General features: G+C 35.8%; 1 protein-coding gene across 1 annotated transcript in view; it reads right to left on the minus strand.

Annotated features, from left to right (window-relative positions):
• Nucleotides 1-22,567, minus strand: part of Eip63E (cyclin dependent kinase Eip63E) — a 272,783-nt gene that overhangs the window by 195,603 nt on the left and 54,613 nt on the right. The gene's annotated exons all lie outside the window — the stretch shown is intronic.

Consider the following 22,567-nt stretch of genomic DNA (forward strand, 5'->3'; position numbering starts at 1 on the left):
TGCAACATTTTATGACGGAATATTTTCAAAGGCCGTTCAAATAATAATATGCAATCCACACAGCTGATACAACTTTCAAATAATACATGACATTATTAATATATTTGTGCTTACCATTTCCAACGATCTGCTTTCTTCCCAACATGATAATAAACGCGTATCACCTTGTTAACAGTTTACATAGCACTTTTCAGGTAATATCCCAACACCAGGGACAAATCTCGGAGGGTTTGTTTGACTGGTAAATTATTGTTTCTTTAGGTGTTGAACCCATGAAGCAGAAATTTCCATTGGTACAGCGTAGAAGAGAGAATACCGGAGAACCTACGAAACTGAAATATGCCGCGAGTACTTATTTGTTTAACAGGTGTTTGTTTTTGATAGCATAACCGATTCGAGCCGGCTACGAAGCAAATGAACGACGAACGAATCACAAAACACAATGGAAATGAAACGGGGTCCTCTGGCAACTGAGATAAAGTAACAATTTCACACAAATATAAGTACATTTTATATTGTGTTGACTTTTGGTGTATTGGGCCGTTTCGCGCTTCTTCAGTCCAATGTGTCCGACGCCTTCGGTGCCCGTTGAACTGAACCTTAGCTCAAAAAGAATTGTTAAGTTAATAGTTAAATTTCTTAAAAGTCAATCAACTATTAAGGGTAAACGTAACGTACGTATAATCTACGCGTTCATAGATGGCGTTAATTTAAATATTTTATTAAAATGCACTAGGTATTTGCAAAGTTATGTATTAAAACATTAAGATGCATTATTTATTTGAGCCCGTACATACGTAATATGAATAGATAATTTTGTAGTGCATCGGTGATTCAATCCAATATTGTAGTTGTATGCCTTTCTTGAAAGAATTAAGTTTTTATACGGACAAAACTATCTATTCACATTCATATTACGTATGTACGGGCGCAAATTAATAGTTGATCTTAATATTTTAAAGCACAACTTGCAAATAGTGCATTTTAATAAAATAATTATATTAATGCCATCTAGGAACGTGTATATTATAACGTAAATTACATTTAACCTAAATAATTTACCAGTGAGAATCTGTAAAGATATTAGAGCAGCTTAAAGATTGAGTCAGATGTTTACTTGTTACTTCTTAATATTCTTTAAAGCAACCGTAGTTTTTTAATGTTAGGTGCACCAAACTCAAGAATCAACATAAGCAGATTAGAAAAGTGATGGATATGAAACGAAAATAAGTATTTTGATATATTTTTGGGTTGTAGTGGGAATCCAGTATGCATCCTCTCGATTAAAGACAATCATTATTGCGGAGAGTAATACGAGTATGACGCCCCGGAAGCTTTCATAGTAGGTACCTAAATTTCGTGCTAATTATTGAAAAGTAAACACGAAAATTTCCTGATATTGGGGGTAAGTACCCAATACTCATAAATAAAACCATACTTCTCATCAGTACTGAACTAATTAAACTAAACTTATCATTACTAATAATGTGGATTTGTGGTACGCTCGAAGCGCACATGTTATTATCATAACGATTGTATTAACACTAAATGGTCGGGCATTTTACCGCCAAATTGGGGGCGAAGCGGGGGTGTTTTTTTTTTAAATTTTAGCACCAAAATTAGACTTTCCGCAAAATATTCATATCTTATGATCTATTTGATATTTTTCGATGAAACTTTCAGCGCTTTACTTTAAAAAGATGTCTCTATTTATTTATTTAGCAATGTATGTGTAATTCCTTTTTTTATGAACAAAAACTTTCTACTTTCTTGGGAATCATAGAAAAAACAGTATTTCACAATCGAAATAACATATCGAAATTTATTCATACAAAATTACAAGATTATTTAGAAATTTTCAATACATGTAAAAAAAAACTATAACCTAATAGTGCTTCAATGTGTGATAGCGTTCGAAACACTTTCCTTTATGCAGGGGCATATTGCAAAACTTGCACATGTACCGTGTTTCACTGCGTAGTTTGTGAGCGGAACATACGCGACGGTATTTTTTATTTTTTTTATATTTTTTTGTTGTGCTTCAAACTCATTGTATTGACAGGTAGATAGATCGGATACCGCCGACAATAGAAAACACATGACCCCGCACCCATTTAGAACCCCTTGTTTACAAGTTTCCCGCTCCTTACCGCTTTGCGCAAAAAAACGAGTAAACTCGTCTCCCGCGTCTTACTGTAAAAAGGCGTATGACGAGTTTTCTCGTTTTCGAAGAAAATAAAAATAGCACTTGAAAGCTGTTTATTTGATTTAGTAATTTTAGATGATTAACAGTAGAATTCTTAACTCCAAACAAACTTTCATCTCAATCATTATAATTCGCTCCTGAAGATCATCTCAAAGAACATCTATAAACATACTTTGCAGCAAGTCTAAGGGCAACTTCACAACAAGTTAATCTCAAACTGATAAAATGGGCCTCTTTGATGATTTTAGATGAATAAACATTTCTGGCGCTACAATTCGAATCGTCATTTTCGTATCAAATGATCAAACTCGTCATTTAAAAGAATAACTTGAATTACCAGAGTTACGATCATTCTTTGAACTGAGAATTTTGACGTTGTGAAGAAAACGGTGACTGGATAACTCATCAAAATGACAATTCAACACACCTATAAAAAGTGCTATAAAATCATGAAAAGTGATGACATAAAAACTAGGTTAGGTTAATAGGTTACACATGTAAGTATTTAAACTAGTTTTGGTTTCATCACTTTTAATAACTTTATAACACTTTTTATGGTGTGTTGAATTGTCATTTTGAGGAGTTATCATGGAACCGAAGAAAACAACACCCAGAACTAAAGTGTTTATACATGCACTTCGATAGGGAATCACTCACTATATACAAAGTAAAGTACTGGTGTACCTATTAATCATTACGTCACAGAGGCTGTGAGCCATTTGCATGGTTATGCATCTAATAGACACTATCTAACACCTGCATCTCTGAAATTGAACATTCACTCAGCGCGAGCTATTAACTATTTTTTTACTATTATCTGGTTGATTTAAGCTACTCATGGCCTAGGTACCTAGATACATCACGTATATAATACTTGTATGTATGTGTGTATCATATTAGTGAACTATGTTGCATTGACTAAAGTTGAGCGAAATAGCAAATTGGTGGATTCTGTGGAAAGTAAGTATTTCAAATCTTGAAACAGATTCGGATTTAATATTAAGCTGTTAGAACAATGACGTAAGTACTCAGCCCGTGAAAGGTCAAAAATCAGTATTCGTCTGAATGTTAAACGTAATGGGGAAATTAAAACGAAGAGGGGGAATTACCTTTAATGGAGGCGCAGCTTAAGCCATAAAGCATTATTATTTTCAGCATTATTTTTCACATCACAAAGGGCCGAATGGTTATGATAATGCGTGATTCAATTCGGTCCGGGAGCGCACCCATAAAAGATACTGGAAACCCCATAAAGGAACATTTAAACATTTCAGCACGCAGAGCCACGCCCAATTCGGAAAACAGTATTATCAAGAAAACGCCCTGAACAGTTTTCATGGAATTATTATACAAATTGGTCGACACTCGAAAATCTTTGAGTAGGAGCGCGCCGAATCGCATAAATATTAGCAATATTCGTTACCTACGCACGTGTAGGTAATGCCTGCTTACGGAGAATTTTTCCCTGGATGAGGTAGCCTGAATGCAACCTTTTCACGTATCGCATAGTTGATGCTTGGATTATTATTGGTTGCGTTCGCCAATTACTCCTAAATATTACTACGCTGGCACCCCTTCACGTTGATGAGTCTCGAACCTAATTTGACTAAGGACGCGAAGTACGGTGAGGCGAGGCGAGCGTGTCAACTACGCTCTAGCGCTCAGGCTCATTCGGGTATTTTCGCCGATATGTTTTTTTAAAATAATAAATACACTTCCAGAAACCAGCAGGAATTATTGTTAAACCTCACTGTTAAACGTTATGACTTATGACGTTTGATTTATGCTGGCACCACTTCAGTGGAACAATTAATGATTTAAATTAAGGGTTACCAGAATTCGTATCATTTTATTTAATTGCAAACCACGGTTAAATAAATAAGTTATGACAATCCAAAACGTTCCAGTAATTTTAATTATACCTGTAGTACATCTACCGAATAATTTACATGCAGACTCGTTGAAATGCCAACATTATTTTTGTAGCGAGGAGGATGTTTCAATTTAATATGAAGTGACTAATATAAATGGCCGTGAACTCCTAAAAAAATAAAATTGGGTGTGTTTACGACACGGTGATTAATTACTTTTTTTATAATGATAGTCATCAACCTTGCCGTTTTGTAGGGTCAATCGAGTATAATAAAGGCATTTTTTGCAGTATAATACTATTTTTAATTACTATTTCCTCCAGTTAAACTTACAAATCTGAAACCTGCGTGGCCTTTATCATACAAAACTTAATTTTAGATTTGAGGCCAAAACAAAAACCGAACTGATTTTTTTAATGAAAAGGGCCGCACCCACGACATCACTTTTTTTTCAAAAATCAAAGTTTTTTTAACTACAGTTTTGAATTGGTTACTTGCTCTGTACGTGACTATAAGTTAAAATATCACAAGAAAGGCGCTATAAAATGGCCAAGAATTATCTGTGTTAATTGAACACAATGGAATTACAAACTTAATCATAGTTTCAATCTTAACAAGTGCATAAAACAATATTATTAATTTAGGTGGCTTAACAATGAGATATAGCAAGAAAGAGCAAATGAGTTGTATAAATTTTATTGCAGTGAATCACAAAAAATAGTAATTATTGTAACTTCGGTCAATATTGATAGTTGTCATTTGTCTGCGTAATGGGCATAATTCATAATATTATTACAATAGACATAACAAATTATGAAGAGAACAAACAATAGATTCCATCACTAGATAACATTCTGTAAATCGATTCATTAATTTTATCTATCAAATAGAATATTGGAAGGAAATTTTGGAAATCAACCCGTATTTTTCACGAGGGCAGTGCTAAAAAAAATTGACATCCCAAACAGGTGTTTCAAATTTCGTTCGGGAATGTGAAGCATTCAAAATACTTGAGGAAAACTGTATGCTTTTGGTGCGGTACCAAATTAGGAGCACACCTATTTGAAGGCACGCGAGGCGTAGTCAGACCATCAAAATATTAATTTAGCTAACAGGTACACTAAATGGAAAATTAGTGCCTTCCCATCTCACACTTTCAGACCACCACCCCTCTCACCACCCCCAATTCACCCGGCTCACGCTCTGCCACCCAGCTGAAAGGCGGTATACGGTGAATTATTTATACGAGTAACGAAAAAATCATTGAAAAACACCAGATATAGAATTACCCGGGCGAGCTGAAAAAAAATTGGAAAAATGGATGGGATTTTAATTATTTAAGTACCCTGGACATAATGTACCTTTGTTTTGCACGTTTTTCACAATTTGCAAAGAATTATTCCAACCAATCGATCACTCCGAAATCATGAATGCTCTTTTTGTATGAAAATTGTTGCCGATTTTGAACGGTTTGCTTTGAGTGCCGTATACACTGTTTGTTATGCGATGCATCTGCGAAATTCTCAATGGAGTGTTGTTCGCAAACAATGGAATAAAAATGCACAAGATGGAAAAGTAAGTGTTCTCATCTTGTCAGGCTATCTGCATATTGAGCACGCTATTGTCTGCTGGAAATAGTCATCCAATCGCTTCGACTAACGTTTCCACGCCTTTCCCGAAGGGTGACGTCACCCAACACAAAGGATCCACCGTAGTAATGTGGACAATTGCAGCTGATTTACAATTGCGAACACAAATCACTCGACCCGGGACAATGTCACTCGGAAATAATTGAGGCGACGAATCTAATCGACAGCTCTCGTCACACTAAGCTGATTTTCGCCATGCTTTGATAGGCAAAAACATACGTAACACTTGGCTTTTTTTCAAACAAAAAACCGTTTATCTTTTCTGCGGAGAGAAATATTGTTGTTTTATATTGTGACAATGCATAGTGAATAGGATTTATCGTGAATTTACGAAATTATCATTAATCTGTACAATATGCTAATCAGTCTCACGCTTTGAATATCGTACCATAAGTTTCCCACGCGTTTTTTGTTGTTTTTTTCATAATATTGAGATAAATGTATGCACTTAGTTGTGAAAGAAGATATAAAATATATATTCAAATGTATGCACTTAGTTGTGAAAGAAGATATAAAATATATATTCAAATGTATGCACTAAGTTGTGAAAGAAGATATAAAATATATTTTCAAATGTTCTCCACGACAACAAACTGTAAACGGATTTTGGTAATGTTCATCAAACCTTATCATGAAGTAGGTACTCGACAAGAAAATCTGAATAAAATGTATTCGAATCGAACCACAAATCAGTAAAACACAAGGCGCATCACGATACGGAGACATACCACTGTAATAATTAATCAATGGTGTGGTGAGGAGATGAATGAATCATTAAAGTCTTGCTAGTAATTATCAATTCATGGAATGAATCATAAAGTGTACATTTAAACGATTTAAATTAACGAGTTGTAGCCGGCGAAATAACTGACAAAGGAAGAATGCAAACATATTTGCAATTTTTACAATAGTAGATCTCGGCTAAGAGACATTCAAATATATTTTTACATTGCAAAAATTTACATAGAAAAAAAACATGTTATTTATAAAAAAGAAAACGGAAAACAAACTCGTAAAGGAAAATAGACGCACCGCCAGGGATGCAATTCACAACAGGCAGGGATTCTTTTTACTTGCAAGTATGTGCAGACAAGTAGTGAAAGGGGAAAATCTTACGAAGTTCAAATATTTTCATGTATCAAGAATATTGACAAATTTCCACTTGGTGCCCGGAAATTATAGTAGTAGTTGAATCGTCAAAATCGGGCCACAGAAAGGAAAAATAAATAAAACGGGCCAGGGAAACTGAAGGGCCTAAATACATTGAAGGTGTTATTACTCCGCGCAAGGTATTTGGTTGGTTTGGGTTGCAGCTTCGAGGGTATAAATAATCCCTTTGCATTAACAAACTTACTTATCAAAATCCCGGGTGGAAAGTGATACGCAATCACTAAAATGGGGTGGGTTATTTAGGTTAATTGATCCATACAAGAAATTATTGAAAATGGCTTACAGTTTCTATTTATGCACACTATGGGTTGGTATTTCACGGCCTGCGCGCCTTGCACACTTACGATTAACTCTTACCAGGCCAAGATGCCAAACAAAACGTCTGTAACCAAGTGGGTCTTCCTACGACCCCATGCATTTTTCGGTCTTATTGGCTTTTAAACTATAGAAATCCCAATTATTCAGTCAATTATTAATGTTAACTTATGTATTTGCGCAGAAATACGTAAAATACTGATATGATAAGTCAAGTATTTAAGCTAATATAAGGAGGATAGTAATTTAGGGTACTACCTACTACCCCACTTGGCTGCGGGATAGTTAAAAGTAAATAGAAAGCCTGTTTTGTGACGGCAAATTGGGAAAAAAACTAGAAAGAACAGTTCTTTAAAAATATTAATGAATTACTAAAAATATTTTTATGGTGCCCTTTGTGAAATAGTTTAATATCACCTCAAAGGTGCCTAAGCTAAACTATAGTTAAACCTACCTTAAGCTACCCGACTTTGCGAAATGATCGAAAATATATTGGTATTTTGCTTGATTGTTGGAGGTAATAAGCCTTGCTATCCTTATTATTGCCAATGTTTCGAACATACTTTAAGTGTCTATTATCAGCATATATGTGTGAAAAGATGATAGAAAGGGTGGATCCGAAACCGGTCGGCGATACAAATATAAAGTGGTTCTAAAGCAAGTAAATTTATTTTATTAGTTACTAGCTGAACTCCCCTTGTTTTGAAGGTTATGTGTGACGTTCCTCTTGTTTTGAAGGTCAAGTGTGAAAATTTTCATCAACCTCGGAATAAAACTGTAGATGTTTATACAAATCAAATCCACGTCGCCCGTGTCACAAACAATGAACTTTATATATTAGAAGATGTAGAAAGTATGAAAGTAGAAAGTGGACCGGTCAGTGGCATGGTGTTAGGTTCCAGGTTACACAGGCGTCATGAGTTCAATTCCTCGGCTGGCTAAATACTCCATCACGACACAAGCTAAATCTTCCGCTTACTATGATGGTAGTAGGAGATTTTTAAATATTGTCAGGTTATTGGGAGACCGTGAGTTTGTACTTACTTGTAAAAATGTATATAAATTAAGTTTAAATGTGGCCGGTAAATCGTATTAAAAATACAGTTTCATTATTCATCATTAGATCCAAATATTGTATTTATTTCTCAGAAATTAAAAAAAAAACGCACAACAATTTCCATTATTGAACCCCACCGCTTTCGCCCGAGTGTTTCATTTTTGTTTCACCCATTGAAAAAAAATGGCATTCAATTTCCTTTATACGAGCGGCGAGTAATGAAAACTGCCCAATGGAGAAAATGACAACGTAGCTAATATTGATTGGGAGGGTGAAAGACCAAACACCATTGATCATTTTAACTAAGTGGAAACGCCATACAGAAAATGTTCAACGTAACCGGTTTTTTGGTGTCAAAAGACAGAAATCTGAAAACAAATTATTATAAGTAATAATTAGTCGCCTGAAATATCCATGAAAATATCTATGGCGTAAAAAATTGTATGGATATTCCAGGCGACTAATTATTGCTTATAATAATTTGTTATCCTTTGTGCTATGCATAAAAAACCTTGTCTTATAAACATTAGTTTATCATAAAAAATATAAAATGACACAGAGTAGTCTTTCGAGCGTTGAGTTTTGGCATCATGAAGTTTTTACAGCCCCTTTTCTCTGAAATTTCTAGACCTGCGGGTGGGTGAATTGACATCGCGTTTGGGTCCCACCCAGGCGTAGTGTGTTCAATTCCTCGGCTAGTTAAGTCCTCCATCACAACACAAGAAACATTTTCCGCTTACTGTGGAGGTAGTAGGAGATTTTAGTCAGATTATTCGTAACCCGGGAGTGTTTGTCTTTCTTTAAAAAAAAACGATATTTCCATCACAATTTTTTTTAAATCCATACAACTCATTTTTGTTATTTGTTTTGGGGTGTTATGCCGTGTTGCGCTAACTCCTTCTTTAGCCAACGTTTCGGACAACATTGCAGTGTCCATCATCAGGGCAGATGTGTCTAACACCCCAAAAACAAATAACAAAAATACTTTTGGCCGTGAAAATCTTAAATCATACTTTTGGGGTGTTATGCCGTGTTGCGCTAACTCCTTCTTTAGCCAACGTTTCGGACAACATTGCAGTGTCCATCATCAGGGCAGATGTGTCTTACACCCCAAAAACAAATAACAAAAATACTTTTGGCCGTGAAAATCTTAAATCATACCATACAACTCAGTTAATGGATATTTTAAATAGAGTCTTAACTTATTTACTAGATTTGTAAAGCACCCTAACGACTTTAAGAACAAGTCAAAAAACGAGGTGTCATGTTGTCTGTCAACATGCTATTTTGGGCTCGTGGTGTAATTTCCATCATGTGCAATGGAGCTTTGAGCCCCATTTAACTACCAAGAAATGTCGCTTCTCTAAATAGTATAAAACAAAGTCTGTTTGTGCGCTTAGTTCTTCTAAACTATGCAACGGAGTTTGATGGGGAATTTCTTCCGGAAGGTTTATATATTTATATACATGGATATTATATTTATTGAAAGTAGAGAAAAGTCGGGCAACGCCGGGTACGTCAGCTAGTTATTGCATAAATCACATTTTCAACGGATCAATTAGAAATAGGTTTCGAAAAAGAGTTTTTAAGCAAAGAAATAAGTACTAAGAGCACAAAGCACTCTTTACGGTGAATTGCCTTATTCAAAAAAAGAACTACCAACAGAAATATTGTTTGTTTATCAGAGATGTATGAAATGAAAACAAAACTTTAACCACGAAAGTAAATACTACTACGTACATATTATAACATAGCAATATGTCCTTTGACCTCTAACATATTCCTGTAACTATTTCGGTAGTCACGTATCGTGAATCGGTCGCAGCGGTACTCTTTCGGGTGACCCGGTGACCCTTTCATACATTTTAGATACGGGCAGGAATTATGAGACAGCTTTCTACTCCTTTCTACTCTCGGGTTCCCCACTTCTCTTCGGGAGTCTGCGTGGAAAACAAAATAAAATGAATTTACAACCCCCGGCGGACTTATGAATACATCGCGTTTTTACTTTCAAATAAAGATGGCTCAAAGAAAATAGAATTAAATTTGCTTGGCCCACGAAACGATTGAGAAATATTCTTCCGAGTCTTATGTACATGTACTATCAACTGAAGTTCTTTTCGTGTATTTTGACAACGTTCTTGAGTTGTATATTCTCTCAGTATTGCCCTGGTGATTTGCTCGATTGAATGGCATTAGCCATGTTAAAGTACTACCCAACCTTCATCTTTCTCATATTTTCCATTTTCATCCTCACAAGATACCCCAAACACTTTTAAAAATGCATAGTTTCAGTTTTCAGTTCAAAAAGACGAATCATTATTTATTTATTAAAGTTAAACCAACCCATAAGATTTTTTGTATTAAAGTTACTATACACTTAACAGAATAATCTATGTTTAATCTTAAGATTATTGAGCAAAATCAAATCGTATTATGTTATTTATTTAAGTAGTAAACAATATAAAGAAATTTTTAATGTGTACTTAAATAAAGAAAAGTTAAATATATTTTTTTTTCTTTTAACTTAATAAATAAATACAAAAAATTAAATGTAGGTGAAAACGTAGATAAACTATGAAATAAATTTCCCAGAACTCATTTCCGATAGAACGGAAAATATGCTAAACGGAGAACGTTAACTACGTTACAGTCAAATTAATAAACGTAATCGAAAATAAGGGGAGAGGAGAGACGTATTCAGACTGTCTACCTTTCACAAAATGTATAGACTCTAGTCTACTAGAGTAGGCTATGAACAATCATACCTCGCAGTTTGAATAATTCAAACAACTACACAGTATTAAATCTATCGAAAACGTGGAAACAAAGGAAAATTGTATGGCATTTATTACAGCAAGCATATCACATAATTTCTGTAAATATGCCACCAGAATAATAAACACGTCCTTGAAATTCAGAACAATTTTCTCCTGTAGTATTAGTATTAATAAGTTCGCATTCTTGTTTCCTGTGGGAGAAATATACAGCTTAGAACATTTGTAGGATCCTAAACATGATATTTTGGGTTAAATCCCGGGAGACATCAAACAGAGTGAATTTCTGGATGGTTCACGAATTGACTATTCTTGTTCGTAAAATGTTGATCTCTCCGAAATAAAGTAAAGACTTTACGAGACGTGCGTGTGCCGCAAAGCTACCATCTGAGCTACCATCTCAAGCATTCATTAGAAACGAGAGACGCTCGTCTGGTCTACCGTACAAAGATGCTACTTTTATTCACACATAAATCCTGCGTTTGATAGTGGAGAAACATTAATTCATAAATTTGAAATCGTAGACCGTCTATAAATACTGCATAATATATTATATTACATGCCTAGGTTTATTATGACTTGGTGGTCAATATAGCTGCACAAACACAGGAAACGACGATTTCGTAGTAAAGGTATTTCCGTTGTAAATGCATTTAGAAATATGTACAAACGTAATGAATAATAATAACAATCACGATTTTATTCCAACGTATAAATAAATAAACAGTAAAACAAAACGGGGATTTTCGCTGACAATGCGGAAGAGTTGCTGATTAATGCAATAATTGATAAATGATGAATACACATACGGAACATATTTCGTTAATGCACGATCAATAAAAACGTATTAACATTTTTTTTATTTAATTAAAATCAAATTTAATAATATAATTATGTATTAAGTTCTGCAAGCATTTTTTGGTTTTTTGTTATTGTTACAGCTGTTTCGGCTTTCAAGGCCATCTAAACTGTGGTTTAGCCACGTTTAGACGACTTATTAATATGATTCTATTTAACCCCCTCCCAATTTAAAATGATTTATTACCGTGGTGCGGTAATAGTTTGAAAATGGCCTTGAAAGCCGAAACAGCTGTAACAATAACAAAAAACCAAAAAATACTTGCAGAACTTAATAATTATATTACTAAATTTGATTTCAATTAAATAAAAAAAAAATGGAGTTCTACGAATTAAACACAAAAACAATAAATAACATTTTTATTGATCAACGGTCCGGAAATTTGGGGAACGGTTAATAAGCTATGCCCAAGCTATTGTAAGTGAAGAATTTGCTTCAGTAAACATAAGTACCTACATGTATATTTGTAGTTATTACGTTATTAGTAGTTGTTAGCGTTCTGTTAGATCAAAATTATAACAGTGTGGCTTCTGAAATAATAACATGTAATTGGATTCCGACAATAGAAAATTGCTTGGCCCTAGAGAGAAACCAAATCTCCGAACTGTGATGTCGTAACATTTGTCGTTCCTTTCGTCACTCGGTGGCCCTGTTTTGTATGCAACATCTGATTAATGACCGTTTTGGGCCTCACAATAGAAGCAGCGTGGTAATGCAGTCGGCCGTCACCCTTGACAGTGATTAAAGAGCCAAAGGTCGACTCAGAACTTCGATTTCGACTATCAGCTGCGGAGTGTTGTTCACTGGAACGTGAAGCAAATAAAATAGTCTGATTACTCTGCGCATTGTGCGTCCTCAGTGCTCACGATCGGACAACGAACATCGGACCCTATGCTTCCAAATAATATACAATTCGTTTATGAAACTGTCAGCCACTAACCTCGAATATAAAGGATAAGACAAAAATTCATGATAATTGTAAACAAACGGTTGGCAATCACAATGAAACCTGTATTATAAAGATGGGTACAAACAATCGACTAAAAGCGAGAGAGGAAGTCATAAGAAATATTAGTATTCAAGCTGATGTTTGCCGAGTGCCTGTCCACGGAGAAACTCGATTAGAATATCAAATAAACGTAAAGGCTGGGTTGGCTATTGACTTAAAATAATTGCGGAAAATCAAATATATTTCGGTTTTCATTGTCGTCTTATCAAATCACAACTTTCTACCGTCTTAATTAACAATTATTCGCACCGCGCTACGAGAAATTCAAATAAAATAATTGGCAAAAAATCATCAAAGCATTGCAAAGAGCATTTCCGGAATTGAAATGTGTAATTAATTATTATGATCATTGAACTTGAGAATTCAATAATCAAAACCTTGAGTACTAAATACATTATTTATTTATATAATAAGGAAGGAATTCCGAAACTCTACACAGCACACCCGAACGAGAACTAATGAAAACTGATAAACTAGAATTAAATACAAAATAAACGTAGATAATAATTATAAATTAATTTAGTACATAATCTACTAGACTTAGGTTGTGAAATTTTTTACTAATCACTACTAATTTCTATGCCTAGCATTAATCCTTTCGCGGCGGAGGGGGGTAATACACATCCCCCAAAGGAGAGTTATGTGCGATATCTGAGTTGTGTTTTACAGCAAATACTCAGTGGGATGGATGGGTTCGTATGTCTATCACTCCTGGACACATTTACCCCAAATTCCTACCCACCCCTCATACCTTTTTCCTTCCCAGAACTTCATTTCCTTCCTTTCCTTTAAAAGCACAGCATCTCCAAAGATGACATAGACCCTGAGGGGAAAAAATCCTCAGGGCCTTCTGTGTAGCAGCTAATGTAGAAAAAACTCAATCATTATTACTATTGATTTGCATTAAATTTAAAAAGTATATCCACCCAACTCTCGCCCCTCTGGATCGCCATTACTTCTTTTTTTTATTTCTCGCAGCAAACAAATTACTGGAAAGGGCTAAAATAATATGTATTTGAGTCACACTAGATTTTATAAAAGACAATATTTTTACTATTTGCATTACGTAATAATTGACTGCTGGGCGAATATAGGAGAAGACGATCAAATGGTAGGTTTAAAAACAGGATACAATTAGGAATATTGGGACACAATCGCTCCGTGATATATGGGGGACCCTAATGACCCATTCGTGTGATACGTAATTTAATTTTTTACACGTTAAGGTTAAGAAACCTAGGTTGTCATTTAAGCACGTGGTCAGCATAACATGCATAAACTTACATACATACGTTACAGCTCCATAAACCAGACAAGTGCGTCGTTAACTAACCGCAAATTGAAAATGTTACTACTACCCAGTGTTCAGAAGATCAAAGGCCACGGAGCAACGTTGCGCAAAGACAAGAAACTTATGATAATTAATGTCTTAATTATCTCGACGCGTGAATCTAGTATTAAAATTTAGAAATTAATTACGCGGTCCGATGGAGACACGCAGTTTTTGTGACGTTGCGTGTGTGCAGCGCCACTAGCGGGTCAAGGGCGTCACAATCAATGCAAAAGAGCACGTGAATGACATACAGTGGGTTGCCATATTAATAGGGACAGTTCCAATATTTCCTGATTTTTATGTTTACGTTGTCTCTACTTCTAAATAACTTGGATATGATGGCCATTCCTTCGTTATTTTTGTTACTAGTATCACCACTGACACTTTTAAGAAGTGGCAACACTCGCAAATTGCCACATCCCTCGAAAATTTATGGTTTTTTCCACGTGGCCAGCATTTTTGTGAAAATGCGTGATTGAAGTTCTGGTAAATAAATATACATTTTAATTATATTTACGAGTTTTAACAGTTTAGCTATACAAAAATGTAATTAATTATTAATTATCTATTAATTTCTGTAATTTTTTTTCATATGTTATTTCAGTGAATATTTTTTCAATATTGAGTCCAATGTTCTGTTTTTTTCAGTATGGCTAGGTCTTCAGACACGTCCCCAAGAAAATTTCCGGAAGTGAAGACACTATTGTTAAACACTCAACATTTCCAAAGGGATATAGCAGCCATTACAGGTGTTTTAAAGTATGTGGTTAACAGGATAAATTAGAAAATCAATCAAAACCTGCCCCTTAAATTGGATCACATTGGGAAATGTGGCAGAAAACGAATCACCACACCTCATACTGGCTGCAAAATCAAAGAAGTCTGTCTCCAGACCAAAAGAGTGTGGCTCGTCTGACTTCGATAATCAATGAAGAAGATATCGAAGTCTCCCAAAGGAGAGTTCAGAGGATATTGGCTGAGGAGAACCTCATTGGTCATCGGCCAGCTAAAAAACCTCGCCTCACAGTAGATATTAGGAAAAAACTACTAGAATGGGCCAACGCGCACCAAAACATGACTATAGAGAACTGTAATATGTTAATTAACATTTTTGTGGTTTTCAAGTTTTCAAAAAATTCCATTCGTTTGATTATGGCCCTTTTTTAAGGTGTGCTTCTCTGACGAGTCCATATTCCAAATTTTGTTGGATTAATCATCGTTCGTCCGACGACGCCCAGGAGAGAAATTTCATCCGGACTGCCTTGTAGAGACTACCAAACACCCTACCAGTATCATGGAGTGGTCAATCATCTCTTGCAAAGGGATGGGGCGCCTCCACATCGTGCAAGGGACTATGAGGCAGGATCAGTACAGACAAATACTGGAAAATCGATTACTGCCTCAAGTCGGAGAATGGTTTCCTGATGGCCAGGAATACGTCTGTATGCACAACTCCGCACCCTGTCATAAAGCCAGGACTGTCACTGCATTCCTGGCTGAAAAAAATGGGCAGGTTTTACCTTGACCGGGGACTTCCCCTAACATGAACCCTATTAAAAACCTGTAGGAGCTCACCAAGAGGGAGATTGCCAAGGAGATGATCACAACGAAGCAGCAGCTCATCGAAACCCTCATCCGGGTGTGGCATCATTCTCCTGACCTAAAGATTATTGCAAAATTGTGTATTGAGAGTATACCACGGCGTGTACAAGCTGTTATTGCGGCTAAAGGCGAAATTACGACATATTGACGTTTTGTTCAATAATGTTTAAAAATAATAAAAAAAATAAAATAATCATAGATTAAGGACAAATATGGTGTTTAATTTTTCTAAATTCAAAAATAATAATAACCGCACCTAAAATCATACACATCTGTGTTTTATGAACACAAAGTGTAAAAAACACATTTTCCATAGGTGTCCCTATTAATATGGCAACCCACTGTACGTGCGTAGTGTGTTCCGATGTTGATAATAAATATATCACATGTCTGCATATTTTGAATCATATAAATTGATGTGATATTTATTATAACTTGACAAATTTTTAATGGTCAATCAATGGTGTAATGTATAACTTCACACAGGCTAGTTAAAAAATTATTTACCTCAGGGCCTATGTCATCTTTGGGGATGCTGTGTAGAGGGGCTTTATGCGGAGAGGAAGGAGTAAACGTGGATTTTGGAAGAGAGAGGCCGGCATATGAATTCCATAGCCGAGATGTTGAACTCAAGAACGAGTCGTAAAAACGTCCCGTTCTCATGTGACAAACGAGTCTGTGCGCAACTAGCGACAAACGCAACTGAAGCCTGTGTTCCAAAGATTGCAATACGTTTGATAAGAGAGGGGTAGCTATCTAACTAAATTTATTTACTAGATGTATATAACCGCCTGAAATAAAATAAGTTTGAATTCCGTGGAATCTTACATAGTAACTTAACACATACATTGATTTTTGTATGAAGGTGGGCTGTCGGGTGAAAATCTTTTCCAATTTTAATTGACACATCGACCCCCAAATTCCTATCCACTCATCATACATTTTTCCTCCCCAGAACTTTCTCTCGATAAAAAGACCCTCCACACAGCTTCCCAAAAGATGGCATAGGCCCTGAGGGATATTATTTTCCTTAGAACCTCCTATGTGGAACTATTGCAACAAAACCAACCCGTACTTTAAGTAGGAATAAAATTGTGAAGGGTATTTTCAACATTGTATATATGCATTAGCTGTACCCCGCCACGCGTTGCTGTGACTCCTTCCAAAACATTCAAGAACATTCTCGAACTTTCCGGAACCTTCTGGACTCACCCGCCACTTAGTTTGGAACCTTATAAAACCTTTTTGAACTTTCTCCTCCCAGAATCTTCTACAGCACTCGAGAACCATCATGAACTTTCTGAAACCTTCCAGACTCAACGACACAGTCGGCGGGCCCATTCTAAAATAATCTGAAGCATTTGCTAACATCCCATAACAAAGCAAATTTTCGTCACCTACTCTAGCCTCTACCTCTACTCTACCCACGCTAGCCACCCCCACCAAACTCTATGGCCACGTCCGCACAGGCAAGCGGCTTGCTTAGCGCCTAGAGCCTAGTGGCTTGCATTCTGGCTACTTGCTAAGATACACGGTGTCCGCACTGAAGGTGGTTTACGTGGTGGGTCGCTAGGTATCTTGGTCATTTGCTTGTCGTCTAGTTGACGAGATGTCACTTTCAAAAATAGCTCTAAAACTGCTACTTACAGAAAATTCATCTTTAAAATATACCATTTCACGGCCTTATCCATCATGTTGGGTTCATGACATAAATAAGTCACGGTCAAGTCACGGGCAGTTTAATGTTCTGTATAAACAATTGCGTAATTTAGACCAAAAATTTTACCAGTCCAGCCCAGAGAATCATTTGATATACGTCTTAGTATACATAATCCAACGCCATAACCATAATTAACGTCTCATTGTAAAAAAAATTATGACATAATTATTATTATTTTTTTTTTAAGACAACTACATTTTTATGTAGTTCATTAGCTGGATTCCACAGAGGTTCTCTTTTAAAAACAGATGCAATTAATATTTCGTCCATTTTTCTCTAAATGCCTCGCGCCTAGTGACAAAAAACCAACACGTTCGTTCACTTCGATACCCTCAAAGCGACTAGCATAGCGACTAGATAGACGCCAAGCGCGCAGTGCGGCCAGTCGCGAGTGTTCTAGAACGTTTGTTTTACTAAGCTACTCGCTAGGTGACTCGCTAGACTCTAGGCGCTAAGCAAGCCGCCTGCCTGTGCGTACGTGGCCTATTACTTTCGATGTGACACCAAGGGCTGCCTACCACCATAACCACCAGTGGGTGGCAGTGGGTAGTTGTGAAGAAAATTAGGCGGGTAAGGAAACACGGGTTTCTTTTTATAATTTATATTATGTAAGTTGTTTAGGGAGTTCGTTTCCAGTAGTCAGATTTGTCCTCTACGTATTACGGCTATTACTATGGTACTTGCTGACTGTGTTACCCGAATAATATTATTTTGTCATTTGCATCATCTGTTTTAGTAATTTGGTTCTGCCTGTCAACTTAACTCGATATTTTGTGTGCAATTGTTTGTATTTGTACCGCATTAATTTAAATAAATTTGCTAAACGAGCAATCATTCGCGTGACTGACGGGCGCAATTACAGGTACTATGAAGGTAGCAGTGTACACGGCGCGGGCGGTAATATCTAGACATAGGCAAAAAGCAAACATGGCTCAGGTGGTGAAAGGATTTTACTTGGAATTAACGCAATAATCTGGCGGTGACTCCGACACCCACAATACTGAAGTCAACGTCCTTGAAGGCTAACGCACGGCTGAAGCCACTTCGACAAAGATAATATAAGTTCAAATGAGATTTATTATTGAAGAACAAAGATTTATTATTGAAAAACATTGCTAGATTTAATGGTGAGTTGCTGTGTTTAAGAAGTGGTAATTAAAATAATATTAGGTAAGGTTTGATTACATATTTAATACTGAAAAATTAGAAATAATTAAAAAAGACATATTTGTAGTAAGCATTTACTTTGTGGCTCGTCATAATTTACAATAAAAGATATAAATTTGTTTTAGACCACTTTAATTTTAATTGTACTCTACCGGTTTCGGAAGCACCCTTACTTCGTCAGGAGAATATTAAAACTAACCTGTGTCATAGGTTAGTTTTAATATTCTCCTGACGAAGTAAGGGTGCTTCCGAAACCGGTAGAGTACAATTAAAATTAAAGTGGTCTAAAACAAATTTATATCTTTTATTGTAAATTAAAAAAGAGGTCTAAGGTCAACATCAATATAATATGTGCAAAATGATAAATTTGTATTTCATTTGCTAAATGATAATTGATATTTGATATAACCAAGAAAGCTCCATCATAATGATTCATCAAAATTTTCTTTGTCCTGAACCGTTGAAAGTTTCAAACTGCTTTCTTGAGGTGTTTCATATTTAACCCAAACCACAAACATGTTTTGCAAAAATACGCTAAAGGGGATATAGAAAAGGGCCGCCAGAATTCTATCCAGGAATCAACTTCGCCTGTTGAACTATAGCGTGAATTTTCAGATTTGCCATGTTTCTTCAATACATCACATTGTTTCAAGTTTCATCCGCCAAAGGCATCCTTAATTTAAGGCAAGCAAGGTAGGAAAACCTTTCATTGAGCGAATCTATTAAATCCAGATTATTTATTCAGTTGCGGCAACATCGATCGATCTGCACACACCGGATGTGAAATTACGAAGGAAGGCATTGATTGCATTGACATAATAATTAATATAGCATGGAGCTGGAAGGTTGTAGTACCGCGCACCAATCATTATAATGTAGTCTGATGAGGGATTTAATTATAATGTACTTACAATAGGCTGGACCGCGAAAAGATTTTTTTAGAATTATGATATTCCAGGGGTCTTATAAGTTGCGCATTGAAATATTGAAAAAAAAAAAAAATGTACCAGAGTTCAAAATAAAATATAGTTTGATTTTTACCGATTGATGAGACTGGTTCGTGGGTGAGTTGAGAAATGCGTCGACTTACCACCCAGTTGTCATGATTTCAAACATTGTCGGGTTATTCATAAACCGAGAACGATTTTCTTAGTTTTTCAAACACGTTTTTTTTAAAATTGGGTTTTCGCAAGTTCAATAATGATTTACTGACAAAACTACATAAACGAAACACACACTCGGTGTACTTAGACGCAGAGGCGGCCCGTGACTGTAATTACCAGCAGTGCATTTCACTTTTAAAATGTACCTAGTCTGTAATTTAGGTGGAGCAAATTAATGAATGGGAACACCTACTGCAATTCATTCTATCTTCTAAGTTATATTTGTAAAATAACTGATTAAATAATACAAAAATACAAAATTATCTCGAAAATAAAGGACACTCAATTCATCGTTGAAAATATAGCGAAACCGTTTGATTTCACCGCGAACGAGTTCCAATGTGTTAATGTTGTTGCGTTAACATTGAACATTAGTATTTCTAAGCGAATCCATTCCAAACGCATTGGATTACGCATGATCAAAGTGATGCAAAATTCACTCGCCGTCAAAGCACTTCGATAATGCACGGATGGGTTATGTATCTGCACTGCTCTAACACGTAATTTGACGTCAAGAGTGTAATCTGTCTCGCTCATGTCACCGTTTCGGCTACTTCGGGCTGTCTCGATACCGCCCGATGCTGTTTTAGTAGTATGGTAAAAGTTGGTTCTGTGCATATCTGGGTATGCACGACCGCTTGCTCTTGTGCGGGATTTTTTTACTAGAAGATAGCTCAAATAATGACCCGACGGGAATTACGAATTTCTTACATCGATCACTGGGGCACAGATGTCTTTGTAATTTATTATATGGAGATTGAAGACAAGCAGTGCAATGCACAAATGCACGTACCAAGGAACCGCCTCTGCTTAGACGTACCAGACAGACTTTAATATGAGTTCATTAGAAGTAAAAAAATGTTTGTCATTTTGATCACCGGTTATATTTTTTCAATTAAAAACAAAATAAACATGGTCACATGTTCCACATGGTGACCGGATAAATCATCAAAATGATAATTCATCACATCTTCAAAAAGTTATATAAAGTCATGGAAAGTGATGAAACACAAAAATTATTAACTGGGTTATGTAGGTTAGGTTAGGTTTAATTTTTTTTTTCATTGTTTCTAATTACTTTATATCACTTTTTAAAGGTGTGTTGAATTGTCACTGTGTTGAGTTATCATGGAACCGTTCCACATATCTAAAATACATTAGTTTTAATAGTTTTGTGTCTTAAGACACAAGAAAGCATTTTTCACTATAAACCTATATTGTCACACACTAGTCGTCACAATACTGAAAAGTTAACTGTCACACACTAGTCGTCAAAATACTGAACATTTAGGACGAGTTGTTTCGGAGAATTTGAACAATTCATCAAATTTCAACGTTCATTTCTGGGTACTGTGAAAGTCTTATTCAAGTTCTGTTATTATATCATCATAGGCTAGTTGCATGACAAAACTTAAATAATAACAGAACATGAAAAAATATTTCACTGAACTGGAAAATTAACTTTGAAATTCGAAGAATTGTTCAAATTCTCCGAAACAACCCGTGCTTAATATTATAAATGTTATTCATAAGTTTTTCGTTAAATCATTCTGCCTCTATTCAAAACTTCGAACAAGGCCAGAAGTGCTAACGAATCTGATGATTAAAAATGATCTATATGAATTGAATGGTCATATAAATATGTAACTTTTGATACCCTTCTGCGAAACTTCTATACGTACACATTGACGGTCCATCCTAATATACTCGTAGATGGCGCGATCCAATGCAACATTGCCGGTTGGTTATACGGTTTAATGCAGTGACTCGCCTAGACGTCGCCATCCTGCGGTGAAATGCACCGCGAGATGACTGCAGACTGCAAGGATGCGATCAACGAATGCAAATATAAACCCGGTTTACCGACTCTGGCGGTCGCAATCGAATTGAACGATTTATTAACTTAGAAACGGTTATTTCATGCAAGGAACTCTGAGAAAGTTGTGCCAAAGATGATAAATAATTGGTTCGGGAATGCTTGCAGCCAGCTGAATTTTAAATTCGATTTGCGATGACGTCGCCAGACGCTAGCATCCAATTCAATTCACACGGATAGAAATCTTATACAGCAATCGCAAAATTTAAAAAAAAGTTGAATAAAAGAAGAGCAAACACAATTTTACAAGTTATGACGTACAGAAAAAAATCTGAATTAATCATCAATTGAACTGAAAAAAGTTAATCGAATTGTTAAATAAAATACGCGTTAAACCAAAACCTTCCGATATAAATGCCTACACACTGACAGCCAAGATGGCATCAGATTGCTAAATCGTAATTTCCGAGATGGTGGATGCTTATTTATTAACTCAAGAACTTCTTATCCCTAATAACAAACAAAAACACAAGGAAATCCAAGTGTATGAATTCGAACGAGATTCTAGTCATCTGCTGTTAGAGGCGCTGTCTAGTGTCTAAGCATTAATATGGGATGATTTTGCTAAAACAACCAAATATAATTAAATCGCTTTAGAATATCAATGAAAGCAACACGCTGTCAGAGGAGTGGTATGCCCGACACAGCCTGATTTAAATGCGATCAGTGTGAACTTTTTAAGTCAACCAAAACGACGCGCGACGGTTAAAAACAGCCAACAGTCATTTTTGTATTTTTTGTTTGGTTTCTCTTCTCCCTGGTGCGATTCGGGTACAGCGACCTGTTATCCGGC

This window comes from Hesperophylax consimilis, chromosome 7 (genome assembly GCF_061612785.1).
Source record: "Hesperophylax consimilis isolate HC1 chromosome 7, BYU_Hcon_1.0, whole genome shotgun sequence".
NCBI lineage: Eukaryota > Metazoa > Arthropoda > Insecta > Trichoptera > Limnephilidae > Hesperophylax > Hesperophylax consimilis.